Below are 21,606 nucleotides of genomic sequence, written 5' to 3' on the forward strand. Positions count from 1 at the left end.
CAACAAGAAGGTTCTCACCCTCAACTGAGGCATCTCGGATGGACTATGGTTATCTTTGGAAAAATCCTCCTCAATATCATCCAAATGAGGGCTGAGGCCAGTATCCTCGATATCCTCCATGTCTTCGTCACCTGGTACCTCACCAGCAGCCTTAGGATCCTCATCCAAAGCATCAAGATCAATAACAGTCTTCAATTTACCCTTCCTCTGGGAAGACTATAAAGGAACACATGCATCAGCTAAAAATCAGGGGAAAGGCACTAAGGAACTTACAAACACAAAGGTATGATAATGATCCTTACTTCCGCAGGTGTTTCAACCAAAGATTTTCTCCTCCTAGTCCTTGTGGCTACAGAGTTACCAGCAGAGCCTGGAGCAGTCCCAACAGAAGAAGCAGGGGCAGTCTGCAAAAGAAAACCATCAGAAAATCAGACAAAGATATCAAAGCAGACAAATACACCCAAGAAGACACGAAGGTACCTCATGAGAAGCAACGAGATTAAAAATCCAAGGATGATACCCATCATACTTCTCGGGCAAAGAACGAGCTAAACGAGGGACAAAAGGATATGCGGTGGTGAAACCATAGGCCTAAGGACCAACCACACGAAGAGGAGTACGATCCCAACGGTCATCATGATCAAGACGGGTGTGGTCATACTTCGGCAAAGGCAGCCTATCAGAATAAGGGATGGTAGCCAAAACAGTCTTATCAATCTTCTCCAGCAAGCGAAGGCTAGTACCTTCCCTAATCTTCCTAGCAGTAACATGAATGCGACGAGGACCAACACTCCAAGGAAGAAGGTTACTTTTCTGAATATCATCGGCATATGTAGAATTGAAGTTGGCAGGGGTATAATTCTCCTGCTTGGATCTTCCTTCATCAAAGGGGTCATGGGACTTCAAAGTAGTCTTTCCCTTTCTACGATACCAACTATCACAAAGGGCACGCCAGTAATTACCAGTATACTGCATAACTCCTCGGACCTGAGTCTTATTTTCCGGGTCATCCCGGGTAGACAAGACGTCGTAATAGAAAGGATCTTCCTACTAAAAAAAGGGAGGAGCATACCCGCGACCAATTGGCCAACACTAATCAGAAGATTATTCTCATCGTAAGGAAAATCTCGAATAAGAGACTCGGTGAGAACATCAGGGCCGTTGACAAAGGAAATCTCAAACTTGTGAAGATGAAAAGACTTAGCAATCTCAACAATGGACAGATGATCAAAGCTATCCTTTTCACGCAGTTGAAGCCTCTGAAGCTCATAATGAGGAGGAGGAGGAAGAAGATCTTCAACAGCAGCTTCTTCAATCTCAGGGTTCGCAGACTCCTCAGGGACCATAACCATCTCAGTCTCAGCAGGTACCTCAGAATCCTCAGGAGGAGGAGATGGCGTAGCATCAGGATGATCCATTTGCGGGGGAGGATCAGCCGACGAATATACCTTCAGACCCTTACGCGTAGGCTTCTCCGGGAGCCTCATAAATCCTAACACCAACAGGAAGATTGCAGTTCATTCAAGAGCAAATTAGGGGAAAAAACTGACGTACTTTGGGCATGGGTTTTACTTAACCAACCAAAGGGGATAGTTTAAACACATTATGAGGCAAAATCAAGGGCCATTAACCGCATGATCAAAATTGCAGACGAAGAACAGTCATGGCAGGATTATCATCAAAATACAAAATGGGAGGAAACCCAAGTTCTCATACAACGCGAGCAAGTAAAAAAAAAACAAGAATTCTCACACGCAATTATAACATCAACATCAGTAACCCCCTAGTCAAAGAAGTAGACACAGGGACTAACATGAAGAAAATCAAAACTAAAAAACGAGTATCACTTACTTGTATGATCAACTGTGGATCCAAAGCACTGGAAGAATCAAAAGAAAGGGGGAGAAGTTAGCAGTAGAATCTCAGTGAAAGAGATGTAGAGCGACAATTCGAAGAAGAAGAAGAAGAAGAAGAAGAAGAAAGGGAATTAATAAAAATTCCTTCTCTTTATTCCCTTCTTATAGGCGTCTGGAGAATCCAAAAAGTTGGATGTTCCTAAATTCAACTGGAGAAAGTATGCGGTGGACGAAGGTAGCATTGATGTCTTTATCGTGGTCAACTCACCGACCATACAAGATAGAAACATGTAAACCACACTTGGGGACTGAGGCTCTACACGGGATCCCTTCACTGTCAAATCTCAGAAGACACGGTTAACCAAAAGTCATAGCCGCGACAAAGTCATCCACCCTTCAAAGGTGTAGCGCAAGAATATCATCACCTTTATGTCTAGAAGGCTCCTGCAACACTTTACGAGGCCGCGACGGATCTCAATCCTACTCAGAGAAAAAAACTTCAGTAACCAAAGAGAAGTGCGACTGGGGACTGCTCATCACGGCCCATCCCGACAACAATCAAGCATTCATGAGATAAATCCAGAGACGCGGCTGAAACATTTTTCTTGAAGAGACAGAGGGATCCATGGTTAACGACATAACTTTGTCATTTCTACCTCTTCGTTATCCAGAATGTTTCGTCCATGCGATATTCCAAGCATCCCAGCATCACATCCAGGAGAGCATGATAAGATTGTATCAAATCCCATAGGCGTGGATTCAAGGCGATGCAATTAAAGTAGGATACACCTGGGAACTGAATCCTCCTTCATGTTTATAAGCTTAAACGCAGTCACCACCTTACCAGTGAATGCAGCAGAAGAACATCTTCCACGAGAAAATAGGCTCAGAATAATTACACATGGGGACTACCAGAATGGGATACCTTCACTGCCCTCAACCAGGTTATTTCCGATTTCAACATCATCACTGTCGAAGTTTTACGAGCCGCAAGAATTTCCCAACATTAAGCCGTACCTGTGCATCAAAGACCCCAAAAGCACGCTACAGAGATACATTCACATATCCGGCCACGCCATCGGATCTAACATAAGTATAACTGGGGACTGCTCACCTCACTCCATGCAATAGTCCAAGATTCAGAAGATGGTTCAAAGGATGTCGTTTGGAACGAAGTCTTTGAAGACTTGATAACATCACATCGGCAAAGGAACGTCTCTCAACTCCTCTATTTCACCTAATGACTCCGGAAGATTTCGACCATACAAGCATCCACAACATATCATCATCGCAATAAGAAAGTCTAGGTACCAAATAACCTAAAGTCAAGGATGAACCAACAATGCAACCAAAATCTCCAAGATTAGCCCTGACATTATTTCATCCATCCATCCCAAGATTGCAATGGAGTTTGGTAAATTTTGAAATCCACTGGAGAGGTCAGATACTCATTCTTCTGGAGTTAGAACCTTATTACACATTCTGGAGAAGATCGATGGTACTGTTGGGTGGATACATGCAAAAGCACCTACCTTGAGTTCTCCTGGCTCGCCTTGATGATGATTATTGGAGATTGCTTTGTTACCATTAATGCTCGCTCTACCACCGTTAACAAATGACGAAGAGGAGATAGATACTGCAGATGAAAGCACGGAGCCGGACGAACAACAACAAAAAAAAGAGGGTCGATACCTCTTTTCATACGAACGCAGTTTCTAGAGTTTGAACAGAATAAGGATTCCTTATTGCTCCATGAACGGGAATAGATGACTGGGCGCACCACACTCATGCTCCATATTCGAACAAGTAGTGTGCCAATATCTTCGCTCCATGACCGAACCAGCAGCGCGCCATCACGAGGAACACCAATCCCTCAACCTGCAACTCTCCATGGCTCCAGCACTTCGTGGTCAAGCCAACTCTCCATGGCTCCATCACTCTGTGTTTAAGTTAGCGCCAACGCTCCAGCATTCCGTGATCCAGCTATCAAGCCTTCCAAGTGCCATTTTCACCATCCTACGGACTGAAGCCAGTTTCCACCATTTCGCGGACTGAAGCCAGTTTCCACTATTCCGCGGACTGAAGCCAATTTCCACCATTCCACGGACTGAAGCCAGTTTCCGCCATTCTGCGGACTGAAGCCAGTTTCCACTATTCCACGGACTGAAGCCAGTTGTCACTATTCCGCAGACTGAAGCCAGTTTCCAACATTCCACGGACTGAAGCCAAGCGCCACATCCGCATGTTCCGTGACCTAACCATCCAGCGCCCGTTCCGAGGGCCAAGTTGCAGCGCTATCTTCTCCGCTCCACATCCAGCCAAAGCAGCACCAACATCACCATTTGGTAGCCAAAACAGCACCACCATCACCGTTTGGTAGCCAAATCAGCGCCACTTCCTCGCTCGCCATGCAAGCAGCGCCATCATCACCATTCCGTAGCTAAATTTGAAGCGCCAGCATTATCATTCCGTAGCCGAACCTGTAGCGCCAACAATAGTGCTCCATGGCCAAAGTGGCAGTGTCAATGCCAACATCCTATGACCGAGCCATAGTTAAGCAAAGCCACCAATGCATGGATCACAGATTCTTCATGCCTTCTGACAAAGGTTAGCCAAATTCTCCTGACAATCTCTTCATGAATTTCCGTTTTGATTTTATCCTTGCCTGTCACCATCTCATGCTTACCCCGCAACAATGCCACTGTCACGGGCTAAGCAGGGGACTTAATGTTGATGGTGGTTTTTAGTTTAGGGTTAAAATCGTAAAACCTTGCATCTGATGTGACGTCACTCTATAAGGAAGCGGAGCCATGAGTGTTAACCTCTTCACTGGCATATTTATTGAGCCGTTCAATATATCTACATGAAATTTATCCAGACTGGCGCATGTAGCAACAATCCCAGGTATTCTGTAAATTTTGGCACCTTGCCTACATTCAATTAATACAGGTTTATTTGAATGCTTCTGTGCTATGTTCCCCGGCTGAACCCTTAATGTTGATATGGCATGACGATTTGTGTTCACTCGCAGCAGAGTAGAACGAATTTCCAAGTATCAAGGATAAGGTCTTTGCATAAGGTATTCAATCAGAAAGCATGCTGCTCTCTGCCAATGAACTTAAAAGAACTTTATGTCAACACATAGAATTCAATCAATTATCCTAACTAAATTGCAAAAGTTAGGGTTTTACTCAAAAGAATGCCAATCGCACACACCAAACAGGCATGCCAAGTGCACATGCCAAACGTTCCACCTACCGCATACTACATGCTATATACACTAATTAGGGTTTCGACATGCCAAACCCTAATTTAGGCAAATTTGCCGCGCCAACCGAGCCAAACAATGCTCCACAGAACATGGGGATCAATGTGGCCATTAAAACTGATGTTGTCATACCACGTTTGAATCTAACACCAACGTGCCAAAAATCCAGCGGCCATGGCTACGCCATGCGCCACTTGCACCATCGTGCCGCTGGCATGCACAAACTATGCCAGCCATGCCGCAACGCCACTAGCATGCACTAAAGGCGCCATTGTGCCATTGCCAGGCGCCAACGGAAGGTACCACAATCAACGACTACCCTTCCCCATGAGATGCAATCTCAGCCATCCAAGTTTGCTACCAAACTAACAGACTTTTGGCAACTTTTAGGCGACCATCCTCCTAAATCCCGTGGCCATGGCTACACCAGGCGCCACTTGCACCATCGTGCCGCTGGCATGCACAAACTATGCCAGGAATGCGGCAACGCCACTAACATGCACTAAAGACGCCACTGCGCCATAATCAGGAGCCAACACAATATAGACACAATCAACGGCTACCCTTCCTCATGAGATGCGATCTCAGCCATCAAAGTTCTCCACCGAGCTGGCAGGCTTGTGGCAAGTTTCAGGCGGCCAGCCAATAGCATCACATGCTATTTTCCTGCGGCAAGCCTCTTAATCTTAATTTGCCAGACGTAGCAAAGTGCTATATGTTTTCCACGAAAACACTCGAGACATCAAACATGTCACAAACTGGGGGATACTCATCAGGGTATTGGTCTGGCGGTTTACAGCGTGCAGCGTGCAATACGCCAGTTACAAGAAACTGTCATAAAACAGTGCGGTTAGTAAAGGCAAGAAGTAATGGTGTAAACGGATCCTTCATTATGGAAACATAAATTCCTGGCGTTACACATTACTTCACTCTTCCACCACTCAACCGTTTCCACTACCTACGAGACCAGGGTATGTTTTGTTGCGACTTGTATAAATAGGTCTCACCTATTTCCACCAAACAACAAGTTTTGGTCAGGAGAAAAACACAGTATCCAGAAATCATCTGATAGCTTTTCATTCGGCTATCCAGTCTACTTTCTGATACAAGTCACAAACAACCAATCTTTCAGAATCAACGATTCTGGTCTCTACACTTTCTTCGCATTCCTCCCTAAGACCAACCCTTCTCCTTCACTTTGTGACCGAAGCAAGCCTGGAACGGCCATTTATTGGTTTAAGACAGATTTGTACAGATTGATCTCTCGAATCAAAAGTACTCCCGTGCAGTACATTGTTTAGGTTCTGGACTCGTTTCACATCCACACACACGAAATTACCAAAAACAGCAGAAACCGTTTTCACCCTCAAAACAGTGAGAGTCTCGGAGTACCTGAGATATTTTCTGGCAGAGTTTTAGGGAGTTTCGGGTGAGACTCAATGACGAACTAGTATTGGTTTAGGCTTGTGTGGATCAAACAGGCTTGGTAGTAGACTTGGAATCAAAGAAAGAGGAGTGTTTACGTGGAGTATCAAAAACAAGGGAAGGAAGAAAACACGGGAAATACTATGGGCAACTAATGTTTGCATGTGGATAAAAAAAGTTGGTAGTGTTTTAGAGGCGTGTGAGAGTTTATTTTCTGCAAGAAGACGTGTGAATATCCACTACAGGCGCGTGAAATTGTTAAAAAGGAAAAGATATCCCCGTGAAAATAAATGGATCTTTTGAAGTTATTACATGTTTGAGACCTGTCGAGTATATAAAGGGCGCTGGGATATCATAGAAGGGGATGGAGATTTAGGGGAGGCCAGGGAGCAGTGAATCGAGAGTTACCAAACCTCTCTGCTGCTGCCATTGAAGAAGAAAAACGAAAAACATTATACTTCCACAAACAATCGCGGAAAGCAGTCTTTTATTCAACGGCGATAAGTATTTATCATTTATAGTTCCACTCGCAATAGACTTTTGGTAACTATACTATTTTGGTCACTGGAGGTCTTTAGCAACTAAAATTGTTGTAAGAATTTCTATTATTTTAATACAATGATTAATCAAATTTCTTCCAATTTTCTTCTCATGAGCAACTAATTAAATTTCTAGGGTTCATAAGAAAACTACTTCTAGCATGTAATTTTTAGTATTCAATTTCTTGTAATTGTTACTCTCTAATTAAGCTTTTAATTGTCTAAAAATTTTCTCTTCTTTATATGCTTCATAATAACTGTTTTCGATCGTCTTCGGCGATCGATCTTTTATAAGCGAAGGAAAGTTAGGCCTTAGATTATCGACTTGATTCGAATTGATATTTCATTAACGATAAATTTCCCAAGGCATGAGATTGGGTTCAAAATGGCCTTGTGTAGTTTTGAGAGTAGATTGGAAAAAATAATTATTGAATTTACAACCGTTAGAAATAGTGGAATCCGAAACCCTAGACCAATATTTGTTCATCTTGTCACTCTAATTTACACATATTTTCTAATTTTTAATATTTCCTTTTGTTAATTCTAAAATCAAAATCTTTAAAAAGTCTGAGTATCGAATCATTTCTTACCACTATTAAAACTACAACATCATTGCGTTCTACCGTTTGAAGGCGAAGATCAACTGAAGTTTTGGAGAACTTATTCAAGAAAAAGTAAGTGAAGACTAAACCACCTATATCTCAAGTTATATTCATCTTTCTATCTATGAGACGTCGTCGTGTAACTAATTAGACCATGGTAAGCATATCAAGAATTTCGAAAACTAAACTTCTTGAAATATATATGACTAATCTTAATGAACATTTTTTCATACTTAATGAATTTCGGTTAAGAACAATTTATTGTTCGTAATCTAAATAGTGATTCAAGAATTATCATTCAAAAATATCCCGGGACAGTGATATCTGTCATTAATGTTATTTGCGAATGTTTCGAATCAATTAAGAGAGAAATGTAGAACTATTATTATTTTCGGATACAAGACAGTATACACACCAGTCTTACAAACTGGGAAAACTGTTACAAGTCTGAAGTTGTAGTACAAGTAATCAATACACGTAACAGTGCAGCTATATGTCGAACAAACATATTTTTGGTACGTATATAAGTATGCACATCTTAAAAAGTCTGTGAACTCGTGAACCCGAATAGGTACGCGTACTTGAAAAGAACTGTTGGCCCCGAAACCAGTTTGGTATCCATACCAGTAAGCGTACCAGAAAAGTTATGTGAACTCCAGAACTGGTTATTGTCTTAAGGTATCCATACCAGTACATGTACCAGAAAAGTTTTGTGAACTACGTGTTAGAGCACTGCTCGGTGGAACTTCCATGCGTTTCTATCTCAAGCATGTTTGTCAATGTTAATGATCAAAACTGTAAGTCTTGATTTATATCCTATTTATAGATGTCTCAGACTAGGAAATAGTTTGTGCAGTTGAGCTTAAACTTCACGACGTTTATCACTTGAAGACGAAGAACTACTAAGGAGAGCTTGTGGAACTTCATCGACAAAAGGTATGTGGAGACTTAAACTCATCCATCACTTGGAAAGTTTATTTCTACTTTATCTCCTATATTGAGACATAAGTCGTGTTACGATATAGTTTTCTCAATACACATTTGAGATTTCGAGCTGAGTATACCTCGCTTACATATTTCTCGAGATATGTGTTGGTAAGCTTTCACTTCGACCAAGTTCATCTTGTATCATGAGAAAATTTCCGAGTAACATCTTACATGGTTTGTGTGATACAATCATTTGGTGTAAGACTTGGAATATTTCGATAATGATTATTTCAATATCTTGAAAATTGTTCTGATGCTAATAGTGTGTGAAAACGGTTATTGTCATTATAGAAGAATGTTTCAATGATTGAAATAAAGAGTTTAGAATCTTGCAACCATCTTTGGATATAATCATAGTGTGTTCGCACGTTAGTGTATAAGTTCAAAACCGGGAGCCTGAAGTATGCATACTTGTGTGTATACAAAAAGGTTGTAGGAGACTGGGTAAGTATGTGTACCCGTACGCATACTAGTGGAAGTTCACGTCCGTGAATTTCTGATGAGTTTGAAAACCAAAAACCAAACTCATCTGGTTACCTAAAGTACGCATACCCGTACGCACACTGGCGGAAAGTTCACATCCGTGAATTTCTGCTGAGTTTGAAAACTAAAACAAACCCGATTACTTAACTAGGCATACCCGTACGCATACTTAAGTAGGTTACTTTCTAAAATCGGTTATACATGAACCTAAAACATTTATCAATAAGGAATGCAATCTTTGCGAACCGTGGCTATAATGTTCATGAATTGATTCGAGTGAATCAAACCGATTTTGCTTCAATTGTGTTCTTGTATAAATCCATGAGAATATAGCAATTGAACAACTGTTTAACTAGTTTCGTTTGAGTCATTTGAACTAGTTATGGTTAAGATTAATAAGGTTGACATGAGAGTAATCATATGGATAACCTCGGCTAACTATTTGTGAACCAAAGTGGTGTACACGTTTGGGTACGGTTACATAAACCTAAATGAGGGTACATTTCATTTGTGTGTAATAAGCTAAGTTCGATCTAACGGTTGAAAGATATTAGCTTGGTTGAATCAGGTTTTTCATCTAACGGTGAATATTGAATGTTTTGTTACCAAGGTAACTTGGATTGCAAACCCTAATTTGAAAACTATGTAAAGGAGAACTCTAGCAACTGGGAAACCTAATCCCCACACCTCCTGTGTGTTACTAGTTGCATAACTAGAGTCGATTCTCCTTAACCTTAGGTTTCTTCTCGAGACCCTGTAGGTTAACGACTTGAAGACTTTATTGGGATTGTGAAGTCAGGCCCAACTATTCTCTTTGTAGTTGCTTGATCTGATCTTGATGTTTCTATCGTGATTGAGTGCAATTGTAAAATTGGCTTGAGATTTATATCTCCGATAGGCAAGATGGAAAAGTAGTCATAAACACTCTCATCGTTTGTGATTCCACAATAACTTGTTTCGCTAGTCGAATAAGTTTATTGTGAGGTGATTAATAATACTAGGTTGTTTTTCGGGAATATAAGTCTGGTTTATCAACTGGTTCCTGTTCACCTTTATTTATCAAAAGATGGAACAAAAACTCTTGGGTATTTCTGTGGGAGACAGATTTATTCAATCCTGTAGACTTTTCTGTGTGAGATATATTTGTTTATCAAGTCTTCGACTTTGGGTCGTAGAAACTCTTAGTTGGGGGTGAGATCAGCTAAGGGAATCAAGTAGGTAGTATCCTGCTGGGATCAGAGACGTAAGGAGCGCAATTGTACCTTGAATCAGTGTGAGATTGATTAGGGTTCAACTATAGTCCACTCTGAATTCAATTGGTAGTAGGCTAGTGTCTGTAGCGGCTTAATACAGTGTGGGTTTCAATCTGGACTAGGTCCCAGGGTTTTTCTGCATTTGCGGTTTCCTCATTAACAAAATTATGGTGTCTGTGGTATTTCTTTTCCGCATTATATTTTGTTATATAATTGAAATATCACAGGTTGTGCGTTAAGATCAATCAATTAGAATATCCAACCTTTGGTTGTTCATTTACATTGATTGACACTTGAACATTGGTCTTTGGTACCATTCAAGTAATTCTCTTATATTCAATCGGGCTCGCAGATTTCTATTTACTGATTGCGGATTGAATTAAGAGTTAGAGATATTAAACTCTTTGATATACTTTATTATTCTAGATTGAGTCTGACTTTCTAGTTGATTCTATAGAAAGTTTATTGGAGTAAGTCCTCTCAGATTTCCAAAATAATTGTTGCGTGTGGTTGTTAGACCCCCGCATTTTCACTACGGAACTCGGTCATGTCATAAGGTATACATACTGGTCCATGTACTTTGACTTAACTGTTCACGAACATGTTGAGTATTTGTACCTTGTACATCTACTTACCATGTCGATTAAATTCGTATGCACATAAAATCGTTTCTCCGAGATAATTAGCATTTTAATAATCTGTAAAGGCACTATGGACGTATTTGATCATACAGTTGTGATTCAAGTTAAAGTCTTAAGTGTTTATGAAAATGCTCAAGCTTATAGTTCAGTTGGTTAGTTTCGACTAACCATTCATGAGTGTGGTCTTTTGTACACGGTTTGGTTACGGTTCATCCTAACCAGAGTGTATATGTTGTTATGTTAATCAGATTCAAAGATTCATCTAACGGCGGATATTGTTTGCTTGGTTCCAAATCTATATTAGATTAAACCTAAAGCAACTTATGCTTTGAAAGTCTATAAAAGGGGAACCTCAAACAACTGGGATCTTTGAATCCCGACACTATTTATTTGGTGTGTCCTAGTTATAAAATTAGAGTCGTCCTCTTCTTAAAACCCTTATAGGGTTTAGCAACTAAGAAGATTTCATAGAGATTCATGAAGCCAGGTCCAGCTATTGTTTATCTTGATAGCTCAATTGTCCTGATCTTGTTTGATTATTGAGCTGCTCACTTGAACAAGATAGATAGAAATCATCAAAGTTCTCTTCATCCCATACTTTGTTGATTCCACAAGTTTAATACTTGTGAGGTGAATAATAATCTAGGCTGCACTTCGGGTAGCATAATATAAATTTTGAGGGTAGCTAGACTTTGTATATTTCTATCGATTTCTAGTCTCACCTTAATCTACGATCAAAAAAGAAATCACATATATAGGATTATCTGTAGGAGGCAGATTGGTTAAAAATCTTTAATTGAGTTGAAGCAACTCTTCTGTAAAGGACGTCAACTAAGGGAATCATTTGCGCAGAGTCATGATAGGATTCAAGAGGCGTACGGAACACAACTGCAACTGAATTGCTGTCAGGGTTTTTCGGTCTCAACTATATTCCAGTCCGAAGTTAATTGGTAGTAGGCTAGTATCTATAGCGGCTTAATACAGTTTGGTGTTCAATATCTGGACTAGGTCCCGGGGTTTTTCTGCATTTGCGGTTTCCTCGTTAACATAACTTCTGGTGTTTGTGTTATTTTTTCCGTATTATATTGTTTATATTTATAATTGAAATATCACAGGTTGTACGTAAAATCAATCAAATTAGATATATCCATCCTTGTTTGTTGGATACGACTTGATTGATTACTTGGAAATTGATCTTTGGAATCACCCAAGTACTCCCACACGAGAATCAGGTTCATGGACTAGTCTTTGTAAACTTTTTGAGTGTGAGAGAAAGAGATATAACTGTAGATACTATTAAGTTGAGATTCATTAAGTTGAACTCTCGGATTTGTGTTTAAGTTTGTCCATACCGATTTCCTAAGAAAAAGTTGGTGGTGTATTTTGGTACCCCCAGTGTTTTCACCTTTTTCATGTCAAGTAGGGATTGTTTAGTATCGTAAATTATGTTTTCCGCATGTTCCTCATATGCCTCGAACCATGTTCTTCCATATTTATCCTCGACCTCCATCCTAAGCCGTAATTTGTATAGCATATGATTATTAGCATATATATATATATATCGATACAGGGCTTAATTTATTTTTAAAATTATCGGTTCATTGGTTGTTTGTCTATTCCGCATTATATGCAGTAGTTATCGTATTCCATTACCTGAACTTCTGCGACACATTAAACAACAAGTGTAAAACCATTCATCTTCTAATTTTGTCAGTTTCGTTATTGCGTACAAATTTGAATTCCTTGTGTGCAAACGACTGGGATTATAGTTAGCATTATATTAAAAACTACATTAATAATATTTTTTTATATGGAATTCACTGTGTATCATACCTTTTCAGAAGTGATACTTTGCACCAAAGATGCCTATTAGTAGGTGTGTTTTACAAATAACATAATTTACTCAAAAGAGACGGAGTATATATACCTGACATTTTGACATATGATGCCATATCATTTTCAATACTTTATTTGATTTGGTTTTCCATTCTCTCGAGTATATATATATATGTGAAAAGGAAGATATACTTTTGTTTTTATGTGAAAAGAAAGTTATACTTTTTTGTATATCGTATATGTAGTGGAGTTTGATTCTCAAATCGCACAACAGCTGCCACTTATGGAGGATGAAATGACAAGGGTACCAAGTATACCACAATCTTTTTGATATCAACCTATAAGTCCAATACCTTGTGTGATCTAATATAGACATCAACTGTTAAGTAACAAACCACAAGGTATACACTTGGGATATACAATAAGTCCGAAACCGAACCTTAAACTATAGGGGTCAACCCAAGTGTTTGGGATTAACGTACAAGTGCAATTACTTTACTTATAACTTAAACAAATTATAATGCAGAAAGTAAAGTAAAAGTACACAAAAAAAAAATTGTTAACAAGAAAACTGCACATGCAGAAAAACTCCAGGACCTAGTCCAGTTTTGAATACTCTTAGAATTAAGCCGCTATACAAAGACACTACCAACTTCGTATAGTTGATACCAAGTGAACTACCCCTAGTTACTGAAAAAGCGGGGGTACAACAACCACACCCAATATTTCACTTAGCAATCTGTATGGACTAACTCCAATATACTTTCAAGAGAATCAACTAGACTCAATCTTAATAAAGTATATCAAAGAGTTATAATATCTCGATCTCTTGATTTAATACTTACGCAAGCAGATAGAAATCTACGAGTCCGATTAAATATAAGAGAGATAACTTGGATGGTACCAAAGACCAATATCCAAGTGTCAATCAATGTAAATCAACAACCAAAAGTCGGATATTCTAATTGATTGAACTAATGCACAACCTGTGATATTTCAATTATATAACAAAATATAATGCGGAAAAGAAATAACACAAACACCAGAATTTTGTTAACGAGGAAACCGCAAATTCAGAAAAACCCCATGACCTAGTCCAGATTGAACACACGCTGTATTAAGCCGCTACAGACACTAGCCTACTACAAACTAACTTCGGTCTGGACTGTAGTTGAACCCCAATCAATCTCACACTGATCCAAGGTACAGTTGCGCTCCTTACGTATCTGAACCCAACAAGATACTACGCACTTGATTCACTTAGCTGATCTCACCCACAACTAAGAGTTGCTACGACCCAAAGTCGAAGACTTTGATAAACAAATCTGTATCACACAGAAAAGTCTAAAGTAATAGATAAATCTGTCTCCCACAGAAATACCTACGAGTTTTATTCCTTCTTTTGATAAATCAAGGTGAACAGGAACCAATTGATAACCCGGACTTATATTCCCGAAGAACAGCCTAGAATTATCAATCACCTCAAACTAATCTTAATTGACGCGGTGAAAGAAGATATTGTGGAATCACAAACGATGAGACGAAGATGTTTGTGATTCATTTTATATCTTGCCTATCGGAGATATCAATCTCAAGCCAATCTTTGCGATTGTACTCGTACGATAGAATATGCAAGATCAGATCACACAACTACGAGAAAGTAGTATCGTTCTGGCTTCACAATCCCAATGAAGTCTTCAAGTCATTAACATGGTTTTTAAGAGGAAACCAAAGGTTAAAGGAGAACCGACTCTAGCTAATACAAATAGTATCACACGTAAGGTGTGGGGATTAGGTTTCCCAGTTGCTAGAGTTCACCGTTATATAATCTTTCAAATCAGGGTTTGCAATAAATGTTAGCTTGGTAACAAAGCATTCAATATTCACCGTTAGATGAAAACCTGATTAGATTCAAGCTAATATCTTTCAACCGTTAGATCGAAAACCTATCTTGTTACACACAAATGAAATGTACGATTTTAGGTTTGTGTAATCGTACCCAAACATGTACATTCGTTGGTTCTACAATAGTTAACCAAATGGTTAGCCATATGATCACTTTCATATTAACCATATTTTTCTTTACCATAACTAGTTCAAATGAGTCAAATGAACTAGTTAGAGAGTTTTTCAATTTCTTAGATCTTATAAAAGTATACAAGACATAACCGAAGAAAAAACGAATTGATTCACTCGAATCGATTCATGAACTTTATAGCCACGGTTTGCAAACTTTATTTTCCTTAGTTTATATAAGTTTAAGCTCACGAATAATCGTCTTTAGAAATAACCAACTCAAGTACGCGGACTTAAGTCTCCAGCAGATTTTCTCGGGTCGGGAACTTCCGACAGTTCGCGGATTGAGTTCGCGGACTGGTTTTCCGGTTTTACTGATCAACAAAGTACGCATACTTTGGTTCAAGGAATAAGGACTTATACATATATGTGTTACCTTACAATGCTTATATCCAACATTGGTTATCTATTCTAAACTCTCATTTCCATCATTGAAACATTCTTAGAGGACGTTATATAGTTGTTATTTACAAACCATTTTTCGTCAAAGCCATTTTCAAGTGATTGAAATATAATATGACTTGCGACACTAGGTAAAGATGAACTTGGCCAAAGAGAAAGCTTACCAACACATATTTCGAGAAATAGATAGGCGATATAAACTCAGCATGTAATAGCAAATGCGTATAATCAAGTCTATATAGCAAAATGACTTTTGTCTCAAGATAAGAGATAGAGTAGATAGACTTTTGAGTGATAGATAAGTTCAAGTCTCCACATACCTTTTAGTCGATGAAGCTCCACCAGTTCCTTGATTAGTTCTTCGTCTTGTATGATGATCACCATGGAGTTCTTGAGCTCAACTACACTTTCTATCCTAGTCCAAGACTTTGCTATAGTAGACTAAAAATCAAGACTTATAGTTTTGATCACCAACATTGACAAACATGCTTGAGATAGCAACGCATGTTAGTTCGACCGAACAGTTCTCTAACAATCTTCCCCTTTGTCAATTTTAATACATAAGGAATACAAAAATAAATAATACACTTTTGTAGCTCCTAACCACATGCCTAATCTTCAATATTACTCGAAATCTTCGTCACTTCCAAGTACTCCAATGATTCCAAAGGTTGTAAGTTTAGCATCATCGTTGTTGAAAATCCGTAGTTATAACAATGAGAAAACAGAATTCTCGATCATTGTTATACAATGTCATAGTATGATTATGTAGTATCAAAGTTCAATTGTATCACAACTTCGACAACAATAATATGGTGATATATATCACTCCCCCTTAGTCAATACTCCATCTCACATGGAAACCACTCCCCCTTACATAATGATCCGAAAACCATATGTATTTGTAGTGTGAACTACATATTAATTCTCCCCCTTTTTGTCAATAAAATTGGCAAAGGTACAAGAACGGGATCCTAATGAAAATTTCCATAGAGACATTTCATGACCAAAAGTAAGCACATGCAATCATATAACCGAAGCTAAATGCTTTTGTCAAGGAGTTTATAAAGATACAAGATAACCCCTATAATATTCCACAGCCGCACTCCCCACAAAGATTTGGCAATTAAGTACAAGTTCAATTAATAACTCTCCCCCATAATATGTCATTCTTGAAAGAACAACAAGAGCGACCTTAATTTCAGAAGAAAAGAAGGATTTCTTTGGACATAACAAATCACATATGAATATGAATTTGAATCCAATAAATACTCAATTCAATTAACCACAAGAGAACCCATGATTAATTAAATCGGAAATGCTCAAAATAAGAAAACTTACAGAGCCGCACAGTATATACATAAAATATGGATCATGGAAGATCAATACTGCAGAATAGACAAGGATTCATTCTATTTTCCATCACTATTTTCAAAATGACATATAATAGACATAATCCTCTTGAGCAAAAGTTCATCATATCTTCCATCAATAATGACATAATAGGCTTCAAACTTTTGTGATGTCAAAATTCCATTCATTCTTTTATCAATACATGCATATCGACTTACGAAATACTTAACTTTTGACTAGGTATGGGAAAATCATAGTTCACGGACGCAAACATACATATCCAATAACATATTGCAATATATAAAACCATAAAGATTAATACTGCAAAAATATCATCTTCCAAACAATTTTTTAGAATTTAAACAAATAAACCTAAAAACATGAAGATGAAAACGTTGGACATAGCTATGTGTAATCACAATAATGGCTATTCCAAACTCTAGTTATTCTTCTAAATAAAACAATAAAAGAAGATTTAATAGGCAATAAGACCTTTGAATAATTCTTTATCGTCCCCGAACTCCTTGTCGTCAACAGCCATTGGGACATAAGGTTCATTAAGATAGGAGTTGATATCAATAAACCTTCTTAACTGATGTCGTACCAGGGCCTTCTGAATCTCATGAGTCTTAAACACAAAAGCCTTTATTTGTTGAATCTCCTTTCGCATCTCCTTCAACACTTCAAGAACGTCAGAAAACTTCTGAGAATTTGAAGGAACGTCTCTTGGCTTCCTCACGTTCCTTCTTTTTCTTTTCAATGTTGGAGATAGTGGAGATTTCTCTTTTTCCTTCATAATTGATGGCTTAACAATCATATTAACATCTTTTCCATCAGAAGACATGATGCTTGGAGTATCCATAAACGTATGGGTTTGTGAGAGGAAATCAAAATTTAAACTCAACAAGTAGTCTTGAGATAAAAAGAGGTTCCAGGGAAGGAAAAAGGAATGTAGGGTTACGCAACCTTTTAACAAGTTCGTGCATGCACAACTCTGAACCCTAGAGAGAGTAGAATTGTCGAGAATAACCTTCCTTTATTGATAGAACAAAAAACCACGAAAAGAAGAAAAACAAAGTTTTCCTAAAGCCTGAGAGGTACACAATCTTGTTTCTTTTGATCAGGCACATGAGACAAGATTTACAAATCAACACAATCAAGTTGTGTTACGGTGAACAACAATTTGTCCACTATGATCCTCTTGAGAGGAATCCACATACCTTTGTCTATCAAAACGATTTGACCACACTTTCTTCTCGAATGGTCTTGATTTGTCCTTGGAAACTAACTTCTTAGACGAAGATAAAATCTTACATTCCTCAGCAGTGTTCTGGGCAAGTTTAAGCTTATTTTCTAATCGATTTGCTCTTCGTTGAAGTTTGTTGACATGCCTCAATTTGTGTTTGTACTTGTAACACTTTGATAGTTCATGACCCTTGAGAGAACAGTATGAGCACGTCAATCTTGGATATAGGCATCTGAGATGTGCAAGCTTCTATACACACAGTGGAACCTGAAACATTATACACAGAGTTTCCAAAGAAGGGGTCAATTTTTTCTTCCAGATTGGTTGAGTTTTCTTCTGAAAGAATATCAAGATTGATGTATGTATTGCTACAATTATCAAAATCAATATTTTCACCGAGAAGTGCAAGACTTTATTTTTCGTCTTCATTAGAATCATAGTTGTCAGACATTTCATCAAGAGTTGCAGCAAGACCTTTGTTCCCAGTGTATTTCTTTCGATTTGGACACTCGTTTGCAAAATGACCAAAACCTTTACACTTAAAGCACTGAGGCATATCCTCGTCATCAATCTCATCAATATCCCTGTTTTTAGGAGGAACACGATTATGGGGTTTATCTGACGACTTGGATTTATCTCTGGAAAATCGTTTACTTCTCTTCGAAAGAAGATACCTAAATTGTCTTGTGATCAACGAGACTGACTTGTCAAGATCTTCATATGATGAATCAGCCTCAGAAAGATCATCTTCAGAGATACAAACACTTCTACTTTTATCAAGTAATTTAGTGTTCTTTAGTGCTTTGAACGCAACATCCTTACAAGGTTTCGATGTATGCTCATGATCAAAGATCTTTAGCTTCCCAACCAGAGTATTTCTGAAAAGCGTTGTGAGATTATTTCCTTTAACGATGGCATGCTTCTTAGAGTCGTATCTAGATGGCAGCGATCTGAGAATTTTCATCATAATGTCTTTTTCAGGAATAGTCTTACCCAATGTAAAAGATGCATTAACAATTTCAGACACTTTGTGATTAAACTCATCAAATGTTTCTTCATCTGCCATACGAAGGTTTTCCCAATCAGAACATAGGTTTTGAAGTCTAGCTTATTTCTCATTGGTATTTTCTTCAAATACGGTTTCTAAGATATCACAGGCTTCTTTAAACTTAGTGCACATAGTCACATGGTGCTGAAGATCTGGGGTAATGGCATGTATGATAGCATTTAAGACGTCATAATTTTGCTTTGCAGCAAGAAATTCTTCTGCGCTATATCTACCGATATCCTTCGGTATAGTTACGTCGCCTTCTGCAATAACCGGAGGTTCATAGCCATTAACTACATGTACCCATGTTTGAAAATCACAAGCTTGAAGAAAAGAACGCATAGAAATTTTCCACCATAGGTAGTTTGAGCCATCGAAGACTGGTGGTACATTTACGGAAATAGAATTTATGTCCATAGAGTCAGATCGCTACAAACACAGACTTATAAGGTCTTTAAACGTGTTTGCTTGCTCTGATACCAATTGAAAAAGCGGGGATACAACAACCACACCCAATATTTCAGTTAGCAATCTTTATGTACTAACTCCAATATACTTTCAAGAGAATTAACTAGACTCAATCTTAATAAAGTATATAAAAGAGTTATAATATATCGATCTCTCGATTTAATCCTTACTCAAGCAAATAGAAATCTACGAGTCCGATTAAATAAAAGAAAGACAACTTGGATGGTACCAAAGACCAATATCCAAGTGTCAATCAATGTAAATCAACAACCATAGGTCGCATATTCTAATTGATTGAACTAACACACAACCTGTGATATTTCAATTATATAACAAAATATAATGCGGAAAAGAAATAACACAGACACCAGAATTTTTTTAACGAGGAAACCGCAAATGTTGAAAAACCCCGGGACCTTGTCCAGATTGAACACACACTGTATTAAGCTGCTACAGACACTAGCCTACTACAAACTAACTTCGGTCTGGACTGTAGTTGAACCTCAATCAATCTCACACTGATCCAAGGTACAATTGCGCTCCTTACGTCTCTGATCCCAGCAGGATACTACAACTTGATTCCTTAGTTGATCTCACCCACAACTAAGAGTTGCTACGACCCAAAGTCGAAGACTTTAATAAACAAATCTGTATCACACAGAAAAGTCTACAGTCATAGATAAATCTGTCCCCCACAAAAATACCTACGAGTTTTGTTCTGTCTTTTGATAAATCAAGGTGAACAGGAACCAATTGATAACCCGGACTTATATTCCCGAAGAACAGCCTAGAATTATGAATCACCTCACAATAATCTTAATCGACGCGGCGAAATAATATATTATGGAATCACAAACTACGAGACGATGATGTTTGTGATTACTTTTATATATTGCCTGTCGGAGATATCAATCTTAAGCCAATCTTTGCGATTGTACTCGTACGATAGAATATGCAAGATCAGATCACACAACTATGAGAAAGTAGTATCGATCTTGCTTCACAATCCCAATGAAGTCTTCAAGTCGTTAACCTGGTTTTTAAGAAGAAACCAAAGGTTAAAGGAGAACCGACTCTAGCTAATACAACTAGTATCACACGTAAGGTGTGGTGATTAGGTTTCCCAGTTGCTAGAGGTCTCCGTTATATAGTCTTTCAAATCAGGGTTTGCAATCAATATTAGCTTGGTAACAAAGCATTCAATATTCACCGATAGATGAAAACCTGATTAGATTCAAGCTAATATCTTTCAACCGTTAGATCGAAAACCTAGCTTATTACACACAAATGAAATGTACGATTTTAGGTTTGTGTAACCGTACCCAAACATGTACATTCGTTGGTTCAATAATAGTTAACCAAATGGTTATCCATATGATCGCTTTCATATTAACCATATTTTTCTTTACCATAACTAGTTCAAATGACTCAAATGAACTAGTTAGAGAGTTGTTCAATTGCTTAGATCTTATAGAAGTATACAAGACACAATCGAAGAAAAAACGAATCGATTCACTCGAATCGATTCATGAACTTTATAGCCACAGTTTTCTAACTTGATTTTCCTTAGTTTACATAAGTTTAAGTTCACGAATAATCGTCTTTAGAAATAACCAACTCAAGTACGCGTACTTAAGTTCCCGGAAGAAGTTTAAAAACTCCAGCAGATTTTCTCGGGTCGAGAACTTCCGACAGTTCGCGGACTAAGTTCGCGGACTGGTTTTCCGGTTTTCCTGATCAACAAAGTATGCATACTTTGGTTCAAGGAATAAGGACTTATACATATATGTGTTACCACACAATGCTTATATCCAACATTGGTTATATATTCTAAACTCTCTTTTCAATCATTGAAACATTCTTAGAGGACGTTATATAGTTGTTATTCACAAACCATTTTTCGTCAAAGCCATTTTCAAGTGATTGAAACACAATATGACTTTCGACACTAGGTAAAGATGAATTTGTCCAAAGCAAAAGCTTACCAACACATATTTCGAGAAATAGATAGGCGATATAAACTCGGCATGAAATAGCAAATGCGTATAATCAAGTCTATATAGCAAAACGACTTTTGTCTCAAGATAAGAGATAAAGTAGATATACTTTTGAGTGATAGATAA

The sequence above is a fragment of the Papaver somniferum genome, unplaced genomic scaffold (assembly GCF_003573695.1).
Source record: "Papaver somniferum cultivar HN1 unplaced genomic scaffold, ASM357369v1 unplaced-scaffold_118, whole genome shotgun sequence".
In the NCBI taxonomy this organism is placed as follows: domain Eukaryota; kingdom Viridiplantae; phylum Streptophyta; class Magnoliopsida; order Ranunculales; family Papaveraceae; genus Papaver; species Papaver somniferum.